Source organism: Parasteatoda tepidariorum, chromosome 2 (assembly GCF_043381705.1).
Source record: "Parasteatoda tepidariorum isolate YZ-2023 chromosome 2, CAS_Ptep_4.0, whole genome shotgun sequence".
NCBI lineage: Eukaryota > Metazoa > Arthropoda > Arachnida > Araneae > Theridiidae > Parasteatoda > Parasteatoda tepidariorum.
In genome coordinates, this window is record NC_092205.1 from 43,336,408 (window position 1) to 43,349,139 (window position 12,732).

Below are 12,732 nucleotides of genomic sequence, written 5' to 3' on the forward strand. Positions count from 1 at the left end.
GACAAATCGCTTCATTTTACAAGAATCTGTGGAACAGTTCAAGATGAATTAAATTATGACTTTTTGTAAAATTTTATTAGTCAAAAAGTATTGAGATGTACTGAAAACTTTTTTTTAGGAAGATGAAGATCGATTTTCTTACAATAAATAAATATTTTATTGAATTATATACAATTCACTGTACAATACCTCTTGCAATATTTTTGGTGGTAGCAATATTCCACGTTCATAAAGTTTTTATTCTTTGCTGCAAAATTTGATCCTGGTGATTTTTAACTTCGTTATTTGAAGTAAAAGTTTTCGTGGAGACTGGATCTGAAACCCATTATAAAGAAAATACCCATCTAGGAAACCCATATAGAAATATGTTTTTCTTAAACCCATATAAAAAATTTATATGTGCCCATATAGAAAACCCATTTCTCTTCCCTAGTAATGATACGCTTCAAAGTCACAGACGTCAGAGCGACGGCACAAATTTCTTTCAGTAAGATCACGAGGAATCCATGTGTAGATTAAAATCTATAGATTAAACCTAGGTGTTTCAAATGATCAAGAATGGTTGAGTTCGATAAATTTAATCTCTGAGCAATTTCTTGAGATGCTATTCTCCGTTTTGAATAAATTAATGTATTTATTGTATTTTCATCACCCTCAACTGGCCTTCCAGAACGTAGGGAATCTTCAATATCAAAATTGTTGGATCAAAGTTTTGAAAACCAGTTTTGGCACTGGCGTACTGTCAGTACATCTTCCCAACACAGATCGAAAATTTGTTGTTGTTGCATGAACAGCATTTTTCCCATTTCGTCCCTTTTCGTAAAATATGCTGAAAATGCTGCTTTTTGCTTTTCATAACTCAAAGGGCACCAAGCAAAAGCAAAAACCTATTGCGAATAATCTATCGAACTTTTTCACTAGCAATGCTTGTTATATCAGCCGTCAAAATATACAATGTTAATGCAGCTTAAGTATGAAGTAGGCTCCGAAAAAAATTAAGTCATTTGATTGGATAAGACGAAATTAATTTCCGTTTGACTCAATATTTGTCACATTAAATATAATATTTTATTATTTAAATAATTAAATTTTGTATTTTATCATTTAAAGAATATATATTTGGAATTGAGTTAACAATTTATGGTGTATGAAATTTTGAATTAGTAAAGAGATATGCAGTATTTTCTTTTAAGCGTCCTAACTTTTTGCTGTGTGTTTTGAGTGACAAGTGGTGAAAAATGAAAAAAAAAAAAACTGCCTTTTACATTTATTTCACTTGAACATTTACCATGAATTACAGAATCAAATCAAGTTAGTTGCTCACAGCACTTTTCAACCACAGCAAAGTTGCGAGCATTTCTCTACAATTTTACCAACAAGTTTGACGTCGGTTTTTAAATTTAACATTTCTAATTTGGCACGAAATTTTGAAATGACGTAACATTATTAAAACATATCTTTTATGAGTTACCTATATTACTTAAAAAAAATTCCATGAACGTAACTTCTCTTATCGTGCCACAAAAGCTTATTATTAACGTTGCAAAAAGATGCTCCATAGCAAAAATGGCGATATTTCAGGGCAAAAACTATTCGTGCTATTGTTACATAATCCATTGAATTTACAATTAGTAAAAGTTACAGTACTTATCCAGCCAGTTTCTTTTTTTCTTCTTTTTTTGCCATCGCATATTGAAATAATCCGACGCAATCGTTAAAATGATCCTCCTTATTACAGCAACAAATCGTAATTGCTATAACAACAAATCGTAAATATAAATTTAAACAAAAGTAGTAAGCATTCACTTGTCCTCCACAATCAACATAAAAACACATTTAGGGATATCGTTCATGTACTTATCTATGCATAGCATTATGTCATTATATAATGCTGTAATTTTTTTATGCTTCTTTGTTTATTTTTGCATAATTAAAAAAAAGAATGATAATAGCCTTCGGGAAATATTTACTTATGTAAGGTTTTACATAATACCATTGTGATTATTTTTCTAAAACAGACAACTTCCAATCATTACAAAAATAATCATTATTTTAAATATTGAACAGTGTGCGTTATAAGAAACGGAATAGCGTAATAGCTTTCTACCTAATGATTGGGTAATTTTATACTAATATTGTAATTTAATTGGTTCGAAGGGAGGGGGGGGGGCATACATTTGTTGATTATTTTGACGATATTTTACAAGAGCTTACTTTTTTCTGAATACATATACCTTCTTTTTGAATGAGTACTATTTTTGACCCTTAAATAAGGGGGGAGGCGTAGCCGCAATGTCCAAAATGTGGCTCCAGTAGTGAAATCATAGAGCGACCGAAAGTTCACTAATGTTAATTTTATTGTTAACATTAGTGAACTTAGTTTAAAAAGTATACACCTATAACCGTAGTTTAGCCACTAATGTTAATTTTATTTTTCATGTATTTCACCCTATCTATAAAACTATTTAAAGGAATCCAAAAAATTTTGTTAACAATTATTAAATATTTTTTTTCAAACTTAATTTTGTGCAAAGTTTTTTTTCTTAAGATCATTTATGGTTTTTATAACTTATTTTAATGATGAGAGAAAAATATTTTAATTGTAAGTTATGAATTTGATTTACATTATTTCAATTTATGCATTTTTAAAAGACTAATTGCGTGATTTTATCGGAATTGGTGGAAAAAGTTTCCGAGTAATAGAACATGGAAAAATACGCATTTTTATTTTTTTTTCTCTTAAGAACAATTTGATCCATTTTGCTTGCAATTGCGATTTTGTCATTTAAAATTACATATCTTATTATATTTAGATTATTTCTGTACCTAAAATCTTTGACCATAATTGAAATAAATAATAGCGAATGAGAAAAAAACATAGGAAAGTATTTTTAGGCAAGATTTATTTTTAAACAAGTAAATTATATAAAGTTACGTATTTTTTATTTTTAGTTTTTGTAAAATAATTTTAAGAATATCAGGAAATACGCAAAAGGAGAAATTAACATTAAGGGGTTAAAGTATCTTTACTTTTTTTCGTTCTGAATTATTGGGAGCATATTTTCCAAACTGAGGCTAAATTTCATATTTTGAGAATTGAAAATCTATATCCAATGAGAAAAAAAAATACGCTTATTCAGAGAAAGTATGTTTTTGAGACTGATTTTGTTCTTTGAAATTAATTAACATATCAAAGTTTAGTACTTTAAACTATTAAGAATACATTTTAGTACAATAAATCGAAAAATTTGCCATGTTTTCCGCGTTTTTTTATTTTGTACGCTGTATACATTAATTACGGTGCGGTATATTTAATGACCATATCGTTACACTGCGCTTTATTTAATGACCTTATCGTTTAATTCTTTAAACTATTAAGAATACATTCTAGTACAATAAATCGAAAAATTTGCCATGTTTTCCGTGTTTTTTTATTTTGTACGCTGAATACATTAATTACGGTGTGCTATATTTAATGACCATATCGTTACACTAATATCGTTTTGATTGAGAAATAAACATTTGACCTGGTATATTTTTCAATCATTTCCAGACCATTTATTCTTAAGTGCTCAAAAATAGTTCTAATCTCATGTTTGTGAATGTTAACTCACTTAGGGTGCATGCAATCTTTAAAGTACGAGGAATTATATATTTAAGAACTTTGTATATGGTAATTAATTTGTGAAGACGGCAGAAAAGATAGAAGTCAGACACACATATTTCTGAATGAGAATTTTTTTTTGACGGTTTTTGATTTTCAATCCTCAAAATATGAAAAAAATTATATTAGATTGCAACTACATGGAAAATATAGTCCCTATAGTCAAGTCATAAGAGGTGATTATTTTTTGCGTTTAAATCTTAGCTCCAATTTGTGTGGGGCGATTCTATAAATTTTTGAGCACAATTTCAAAAAAGTTTATCTAAAACCAATTCCAAGTAAAAACAAGTTTAATAATTATTTTATATTTGTAACTGTTTCCTTAATACATTTTTCAAAAAAATTTTGATTGAAGAAAGAATTTTTTTTCTCATCTTAGTTAATATAATTTAAATGATCAAATCTAAAATTAAAGAAAATAATAAAATTATTTTTCATAAGCAAAATAATTTAACAAAGATCATGCTTAGAACAACTATTCAGGAAATTTTTGCCTTTTTTTTAATAATTTAAATTTAAGGTCACATTAATACAGATGGTGTTGATAATTTTCTGAGATATAATTAAAAGAGTTTTCTACACTGTAAAAATTGTGGATCAAATTACGGTACTTTCATTTTTACAGGAGCATGTTACAGAACTAAAATCTGCCATAGCGCTATTTTTACAGTAATAATTATCGTAAAATCACTGAACAACTCTAATTAAATAAATATTACAGTAAAAACTACGGTATGACATTTCATGGTAAAAATGGATTTTACAGATGATATATTTAAAATGCCGGTAAATCGTAATTTGGTTTGGAAGTTTTACAGCAAATGCTTTGCGAAAAAATAAGTTTTCAAAAAAGCTTTTAAATAGCTTTTTACTTTTTAAAATAATAAATAATGCAAAAAAATATGATTCGTTATTAGAAATTATTTTTTGCATGGAGTTCATTTTGGATAAATAAACTCAATACATTGTTAATCATGTTCAGAATAATGTTAATAATACAATTTGCAACAAAGCATAAAATGATTAATAAAACTTTAAGAGGACAAGTCATCTAGCCGATCTCTTTGTTGATACTATTCAGACACCTTTTCTAAATTGTTAATTCACCAAATATTTTGAGAGTCAGGACAATTCAATTTTTAAAAAAAAAGCTTATTTGTTTTGTCTAATTTACTAAATCAATTCATTTGTGACTCTAATTAATTAGTATATTTAAAACCTATTTTAATCTTTGGAAGATGTTGAATTGAACAGAGTTTTGTTTCAAATTGATGGATATTATCGAGTAATCGAGTTCAAGAAAAATTCGACTTTACGAATGTATGACTTAACTTGGCATTGTATTGCAACAAATTTGGCTTTTTTCAGCGTATTATAAAAAAAGCGTATTACCAAAACAACTTATATTTGTTTCATACATTTACAACTTAAAAATTATTGAAAAAGTAAATATTCGCAAGAAATCAGATCATCAGTGATTTTTCTTTTATTCAGGATTACTTAGTGAAACAGACATAAAAACCTTCAATTTTATTTATCATTTATTTAATATTACAAATAGTATTGAGATGAAATTTGACGTTTTTTAGGTTTTATTTCTAAATAAGAAATAGTTAATATTGATATAACTAATATTTTACTGTCTTTTGTTACACTTTCAATAACTGTAAATATTTTTTATAGAATTATCAGACATAAAAACGTAGTCTTTTCTGTTGCTGGTTATGGAAATTTAAGTTTCCAAAAGGGATGTAAAAACATTTTAAATGGATAACTGGGCTCTCTCTAAATTAATTCCAAGATTGCATGATTGAAGTAAAGTCGAATTAAGTATGAATAATAATACTCAAAAACTAATTTTCTACATTAACTGTCAAATGGCTTTTAAACAACTAACAACTACTAATGGGACGAGAAAAGAAATCAGTGATAATATACTTACCAAAAATAGAATTGAAAAAAATAAATTATAATAACTTTAAGTAAACAGAAGAAAAATCTTTCTCTATTACATTCCTTCTTTATAATCTTTCGCTATATATTCTAAAAAACCCATGTCACTATTTCGTTCATATATTATTGCAATATTTATAATAACGCATTTACCACTCAATATTTTTAAATTAATTTAAGCGCAGGATTTTTATTCTGCAAAAAATATTGAAAATCAAATCCTTTATTTAAAATAAAATAGAATTTAAAAAAAAAATTAAAAACGCATTGTTTTTCTTTAAAAATGCACGTTTCCAAATTAGATTTCAAAAAATTAGCAATGGGTAACTGGATTCTCGTCATTTCAGCCACAAATTATTTTCATAAAATTCGAATCAAGTTTGAATAGCAATACTCAATAAAAAAATTTCTACTCTAACTCTCGAAATAATTTTAAACTACTACTATTGGGACACGAAATGAAATTAATAATTAGTAACAAATATTAGAGTGTTTCCATACTTTTTAAAATATAATTTTTTTAAAATTTCCTTTCTCAAAAATATCTAATTTAAAATGCTTTAGTATTATAATTTCAGTTTAATATTAACATGATTATTACAAACATACTTTTGCTCAAGTTTTTATTTCAGATTTTAAAGATATTTTAAGTATTTATTACTGTCCAATAACTTCCGGTTTAATTTTATAAGTTACGTCAAATCAAAAATTTCGGGAATTTACTTTAAGAACAAAGTGCAATTTAAATACCGTACATTTTAATTTTATTAAACAGAATTTCGGTTTTTATTTTTTGATAGAAATATCATTTCCATACAGTTTGATATTTTTACTAGAATTATTTTTTCTTTACGTAATTGAAAAGAATAACTATCTTTAAGTATTCTAAAATTTCAAATAATAGCCGTTTTTTAAGGTACTCTAGTATCTCGAACAATAGCTTTTTTTTGGTACTTTGGTACTTTGAATAATAACTTTTTTGAAGTGCATGCTCGCTTTTATGGTTTAAATTACATAAATAAAGTGTATTTAACAAAACAAAACGCATTCTTTTGTAAAATATCGAAGACAATAACCTAAATTAAAAGTAAGTTTGTTTCATAATATAAAAAGTTAAAAAAAGTTTTTTAATCATAATCTGATAGTGATAACAACAGCAAACTTAAAGTGTTTTACGTTTATATTTGTGTATTTTGAAATACATTTGGTTAATCACGCTATTTGAGGTTTGTTTAAATAATTTATTCTTAATCAAAAATGGATCTATACATTTATTAATACTTAATATCATTTTGAAATGACAATCGTAGTGAGCTTTGAGTTTAAAAAAGAAGTACTTTTGCTAACTTAAGTCATTAATTCTGCGATACGTTTCTGCGATACGTTAACAAATTACATTAATTGATCTTAGTAATCAGTAAAAACTTTTCGCTTTTCTATTGATTAAAAGAAAATTTAATTGTAAGAAAAACATGTTTATAAATGGCATAAAGTATCTTTTTACAGAGTTTTAAACTCAAAAAACAACCGTCTTAGATTTTTTCGATTTAATGAAACAAAATATTAAATAAAATTAAGCAATTTTCAAACGTAAATTCGTCTGCTCTTACTACCATTTCAAACAAGAATTGTTAACAATTGTTGAAGCAAACTACAAAAAAATTTAACTTACCTTAAATCTTCGTTTGCACACTATAACTTAAAGGGTATAACGTAATTCAACAAGTGTTTCTCTAAATAAATTTTCAAACATTTTTCAACTTTCCTAACCAAATTAACTGCAAGTTATTAAAATCATCGGGTCTTAGTTTTTAAATGTTCTGTTTAGTATAATTTACAGTCTTCTTGAAACACTTCATTAGTAGAGAAAATGACACAAATCACATGTTTAAAGTCAATGAGAGCGAAAAGCGGCCGCTACTTCACAAAAGGAGATGATGTTCAGATTTGTTGCTTGTATGGGAAAAAGAGAGAGCTGTTTCTCTTAGAGAGAGGAAAGAGCGTCTACTTCTGGAGCGCCAGATTGGCGGTTTAAGTAGAGTTTAGTTCGTCGATAGGTTAGGCCGTCTTGCGGACTGTACAATAAGTAGTTGATTTTTTTTTTAAAATTCCATAAATAGTGTATACGCTGAAAACAAAAACAGATATAATTATCAAGGTTTTTCAATTCACTTATTCTAAAATTTTGTATGATTTTATGCTACTAAATTTGCAAATTTAATCTCGGATATCATTACTTTTTTAATAAATATATTTTTTGGTACATTTCTGTAAATTTGTTGGCACAAAATAAAACATTTAAGTTTATTTTTCTACTTAACTATTTTATTTAAATAATATCTTACACTTACTTATATGAATTTTAGAATCGTATAAGTTTAAACACAAACGCTCATTAATTTCATCATATCTTTGTTTGATTCTTTAATTTTTATTAAATGCATAGAAAATGTAATTAATTTCATTGTATATGTGTTTGATTCTTGAAATGATGTTGAATTGAATGTTGTTTGATGTTAAATTTTTCACCAAAAGCATAGAAAATAGAATTATTGTCATTAAAGAATGCAAAATACAGTATTTATAGTATTTAAATGTAATAATTTTTTAGCTTTTGCTTGTAAAATTACTTCCATTTATTTCTGCATCAAGTATACGTAGTTAAAAAAAGGTAAAAATATATTCGACTTTTCAAAAAATGAATATTCTACAGTAACATTAACATCTTAATGTCTACATCAGATAATGTAAAATACACTTCATGTGAATCACTTGGACATGTGCAACAGAAATTAAAACCCTAAATCCAAATCACATGCGAGATTCACTGAGATTGGAATAATACAGTAAATGAAATTTTGTGCAATTTAGCCAGTATGCAGCGAGTGTGGGAAGTGTGGCAATGATTACTTCAAGAAAGTTTCTAATTAAAGCTACTTTTATTAAGGAATTATTAATTCACTTATTTTATACTGCATGACATTTCTGTCGCTTTGTTATTTGGTCTTGTTATTACTTTGATTCATCTAATTTTGCATAGACATTGAATTCAATTTCTCCCTTTTATAATTGCGTTGGTGATGCATTAACCCATTTTAGGCAAGACATAGAATTTTTTTTTTTATATAAAAAGTAGTATTATTTCGAATAAAATATGCTTAAATTATATTCATTAAGATACAAAAATTTTTCTCACATAAAAAATAATATTTCACTTAAGAAATAAAATAGTGCATATATGTACAGTCTGCAAAAAAAAGAAAAGATATCACCCTGATTTACTTTCGTTCTAATGATCGGATTTTCACGTACTAAGGGCCAATCTTAATGGTTTCTAAGGGTGACCTCAAATATGCTAATTTTTTAGTGCAGACTATTAAGTTGCGAAATTGGACACAAAAACGTACTTTCAATGAATAAACATATATATTTGTTTTACGTATTTGGATTCCTAATCTTAAAATATAGGTTGTAGCCGCAATCTGGGACATGTGGTCCCCATAGTTTGGTCAGGAGAGTGATTCAAAGTTTGAACCCCATAATATTAATTGCACTTTTTGCGTTATTTGTCATATTTTTAAAACTAATTAAGCAATTCAAAAAAAAATTCACCCACTCATAAAATTCATTTACCTAAAGATAATTTCAGGCAAAAATATTTTTTAATAATTATATTATTTTTTATTATTTAATTAAATTGAGGATGAAAAAATTTTGACTTACAAGATATGAATTTTTTATACCATATTAATCTACAAATTTTTCAATTGAAAAATATGAAGTTTCAACTGTTTTTATTAAGTAAAAGCTGAGAAAAATTAAAATTAATCATTTTTAAAAAAATAATTTGGCGACAATGAAGAAATATTTAAATGGGGCGATTAATATTAAAATGTGGTTAACTTACGAGGAGCTTGACTTAGCGAGTGTAGGGTAAATTTCATTCATAATTTTTACTCTAATAACCCATAGCTAATCTTTTTATTTTTAATTTTTCTTTAACTATAACATACGATATTTCTTTTTTAGTATACGATGTCTTTTTTTATGTAAAAATTTATTTGTAATTTAGTAAAGAAATTTGAAAAAAAAAACATTTTATTGAATAGAAATCATTTTATTCAATGAGTGTCAAGTTTTATAAAAGCATGCTTCAGATAGAACATGATTATACACCAGATTGTGCTTTTTTAATGTGATTATAATTTATTTTTTAGTTTATTTTTTCAATAATTCATACAATTTCAATAATATACATATCTATGCATAAATTTGGAATAATATATTTATCAATTTCTTCAATATATATTTGACAATTATTAATACGATTGCGTAGTCAACATTTTTAAGCATCTTAAAATTTCCCAACATCTTATATATCATCATAATCTTAAAATATTTCTTTAATCACCTGTCCGGGCATGTTTTGCAGAACTATTTTACCAACTATTTAATTAAATTTCAGCATTTTTAAAAATCCTATTCTTTACGCTATTAAGTATATTATTTCTTCATTAATATACTAATCAATTTTTTTAGTACTAAAATTTAGGTTTTCTTTAAAGTAGAGTTCCTTTTTGAATTATTGCCTGATAGCTAGAAATAAAACCTTCCTAAGAAATTAAAAGCATTCTGCTGTTTAAAATTATTTGATGCAAATCAGCTGACTATTTACTAAGCATAGCTTCTTGTGACTTCAACATAGATTATCTAAAATAATGTTGATGTTTTATAATTCATTTCAGGGAGTACCGAACACAAAAAGCTGCCAAATGCGTAGCCAAAATTTTTAAGCGTCTTAAAATATCTTAGTATCTTAAATGTCATCCTTAACATCTTAGTTGTGAAATTAAAATTTTAATTATCTGACCACGTGTGAATCACAGAACTATCCAACTAATTATTTCATTATATCTTTTGCCCTTTCTTTATGATACCATGTAGATTTTTTTCCGGATAATATACTAAACTATTTTGTTTAATTTTTACTTGTCCTTAGAGGTTTTCTTTAAATTAGCACTCGTTGTAAGTAATTCCTAAGTTTTTTTTAATGCATCAGAACTATAGCCAGTTAGCTGATAAGATTTTAAAAACATGTTCTATGTTAAAATTACTCAGTGCGAAATGTCTGACTGATCGCAATAAATAAATGCACCCTTTTCTCTAAGATAGAACAAATAAATTATTTATTTATTAAAATTATTGCTTCTTATTTGTTTGGTTTGTGAAAAGTAAAAACGTATTAGTGCAACTCAAATAACCACACTTGTTTACCTTTTTTTTAAATGAACAAATTCGAACAACAATTTTATTTTGACATTTAAAATTATGCATTACACAGTTAATTTTAAGAAAATTGCTTCTATAAAAAAAAAGATGCTGAAAAAATTCACTTTTGCTAAAATTATTTTTCAATTTTTGCAGGATTCCCAAGATATTATTATAGTATAATTTGTTATTAGGAAAATGCCTTATTTCGTTAAACAGCAAATACTAAAAAGTGAAATTTGTAAAAAGATTCCGAAGCCATGCCAACTTTAGAATCATCTGATTTAATAAAAATGCAATAAAAATAAGCAACTTTCGAACTTATTTTGATTAAAAAAAGTACGTGGCGAGAAGGTTAACATACTTTTACAGAAACTGTGAAAACCAATTTTTCCTACATATCGTCATAAGAGGATAAAAATTATATTGCTCCAAGGAACCTACTCAATAATTTCGTTATTTCGAGAATGAACATATTATTCCTTGAAAACTAAAACGAGAAAAAAATTAACTTTTATTATTTATCTAAGCTTATTTCATTTATTTAATTATCAGGAAGGATAAGGAATCTCCGTTTACTATTAAATGCATTAAATCAAATAGCTTGAATAATTTATTTTAAGCAAATTATAATAATTTTAAAGAAATAAGGGTGTGAAAATAAACTCGATTGAAATACTCCTAAAGTATAACCTAAAATATATGTGGAATAAACTTTGGAATCGATAAATAAAAAATACCTTTTCAAACAACTTCGAGAAAGACGGAAACGCTAACGTGTTTGACATAGCTCTCCTTGTAACTATTTAACACTAGAAAGACTGAAATACCTATATTGCCCAAGAGTAGTGAAAATTACTGCATTGTGAAAGAATAACTAACGTATCAAGAAATTTATTTAAAATCAATTTTTAATATTTCTGATATTATTTTTAGTTATATAACAAGTTATTAGTAAATATCAGCAATAAAAATTATTATAAAAGTTACAAAACTCTAAGAAATTATGTCATCATTGTTTTTCTAATTGAAATTAAAAAGCAGTCAAAATGACTTCCTTGGGCAATCTAGTGCTATTTTTGATTCTTGATGTTAGAGGACGTTCCACATCCACATTCGACTTTTGAAACTTCAATTGTAAACGGAATTTTTTTTACGTCCTTAAAAATGTAAAGGCTTACAGTAGAGAAAAAAAACTGATGATACTGATGATACTACCTAACAATAATCGTCCGGAAACCAAAATGTCATGGAATAAGGAAAGAAAACATGCGACAGAAAACATACTTTTGGGGGGGGGGATGATTCCCCACTATGCATATCTCATTTTTAATAAATCTTGGTAAATATTCCAAAATGAAATTTTTGGAAAACTCCTGATCGTTTTGAGCTTTCTTTCAAAAAGTACAAAAATTACTTAGAACATTGCTTGAAACTTTTTAATTTTTTATGACGCTTAAATCAAACTTTTTTCATAAGTTGCCAAATACGATTCCCTACAAAATTAAAAAAAATATATTTATAAATTTTTTTGCACATGCGCATTATCAAAGAACTATTTTAAATACTTACATCTTGCTCAGTTTTTAACTATTTTTTAAAATTTTAAATAAATAATTTTGTAATTAGTCTTAAATTGTAATTAGCAAAAAACAAGGTAAAAAATTAGTTTTTTCATGTCTATAGCTCCATGAATATTTATTCCAGGTATACGAAATTTTTTGCAGTTATTTAAAATAACAACTAAATTATTTAATGCAAGTTATAAACGTATTACTTAATTTTCTGGCTATCTATCTTTCTATCTATCTATCTATCTATCTATCTATCTATCTATCTATCTATCT

At 26.0% G+C, this 12,732-nt stretch overlaps 1 protein-coding gene across 2 annotated transcripts in view; it reads right to left on the minus strand.

Moving 5' to 3' along the window:
- Nucleotides 1–7,625, minus strand: part of LOC107453327 (leucine-rich repeat-containing protein let-4) — a 157,996-nt gene extending 150,371 nt beyond the window's left edge. For both annotated transcript variants that reach the window (XM_016070105.3, XM_071177506.1), the window contains exon 1: nucleotides 7,290–7,625. The gene's annotated coding sequence lies outside the window, so the exon portion shown is untranslated. The remainder of the gene's footprint in view (nucleotides 1–7,289) is intronic.
- Nucleotides 7,626–12,732: the final 5,107 nt, after the last annotated feature.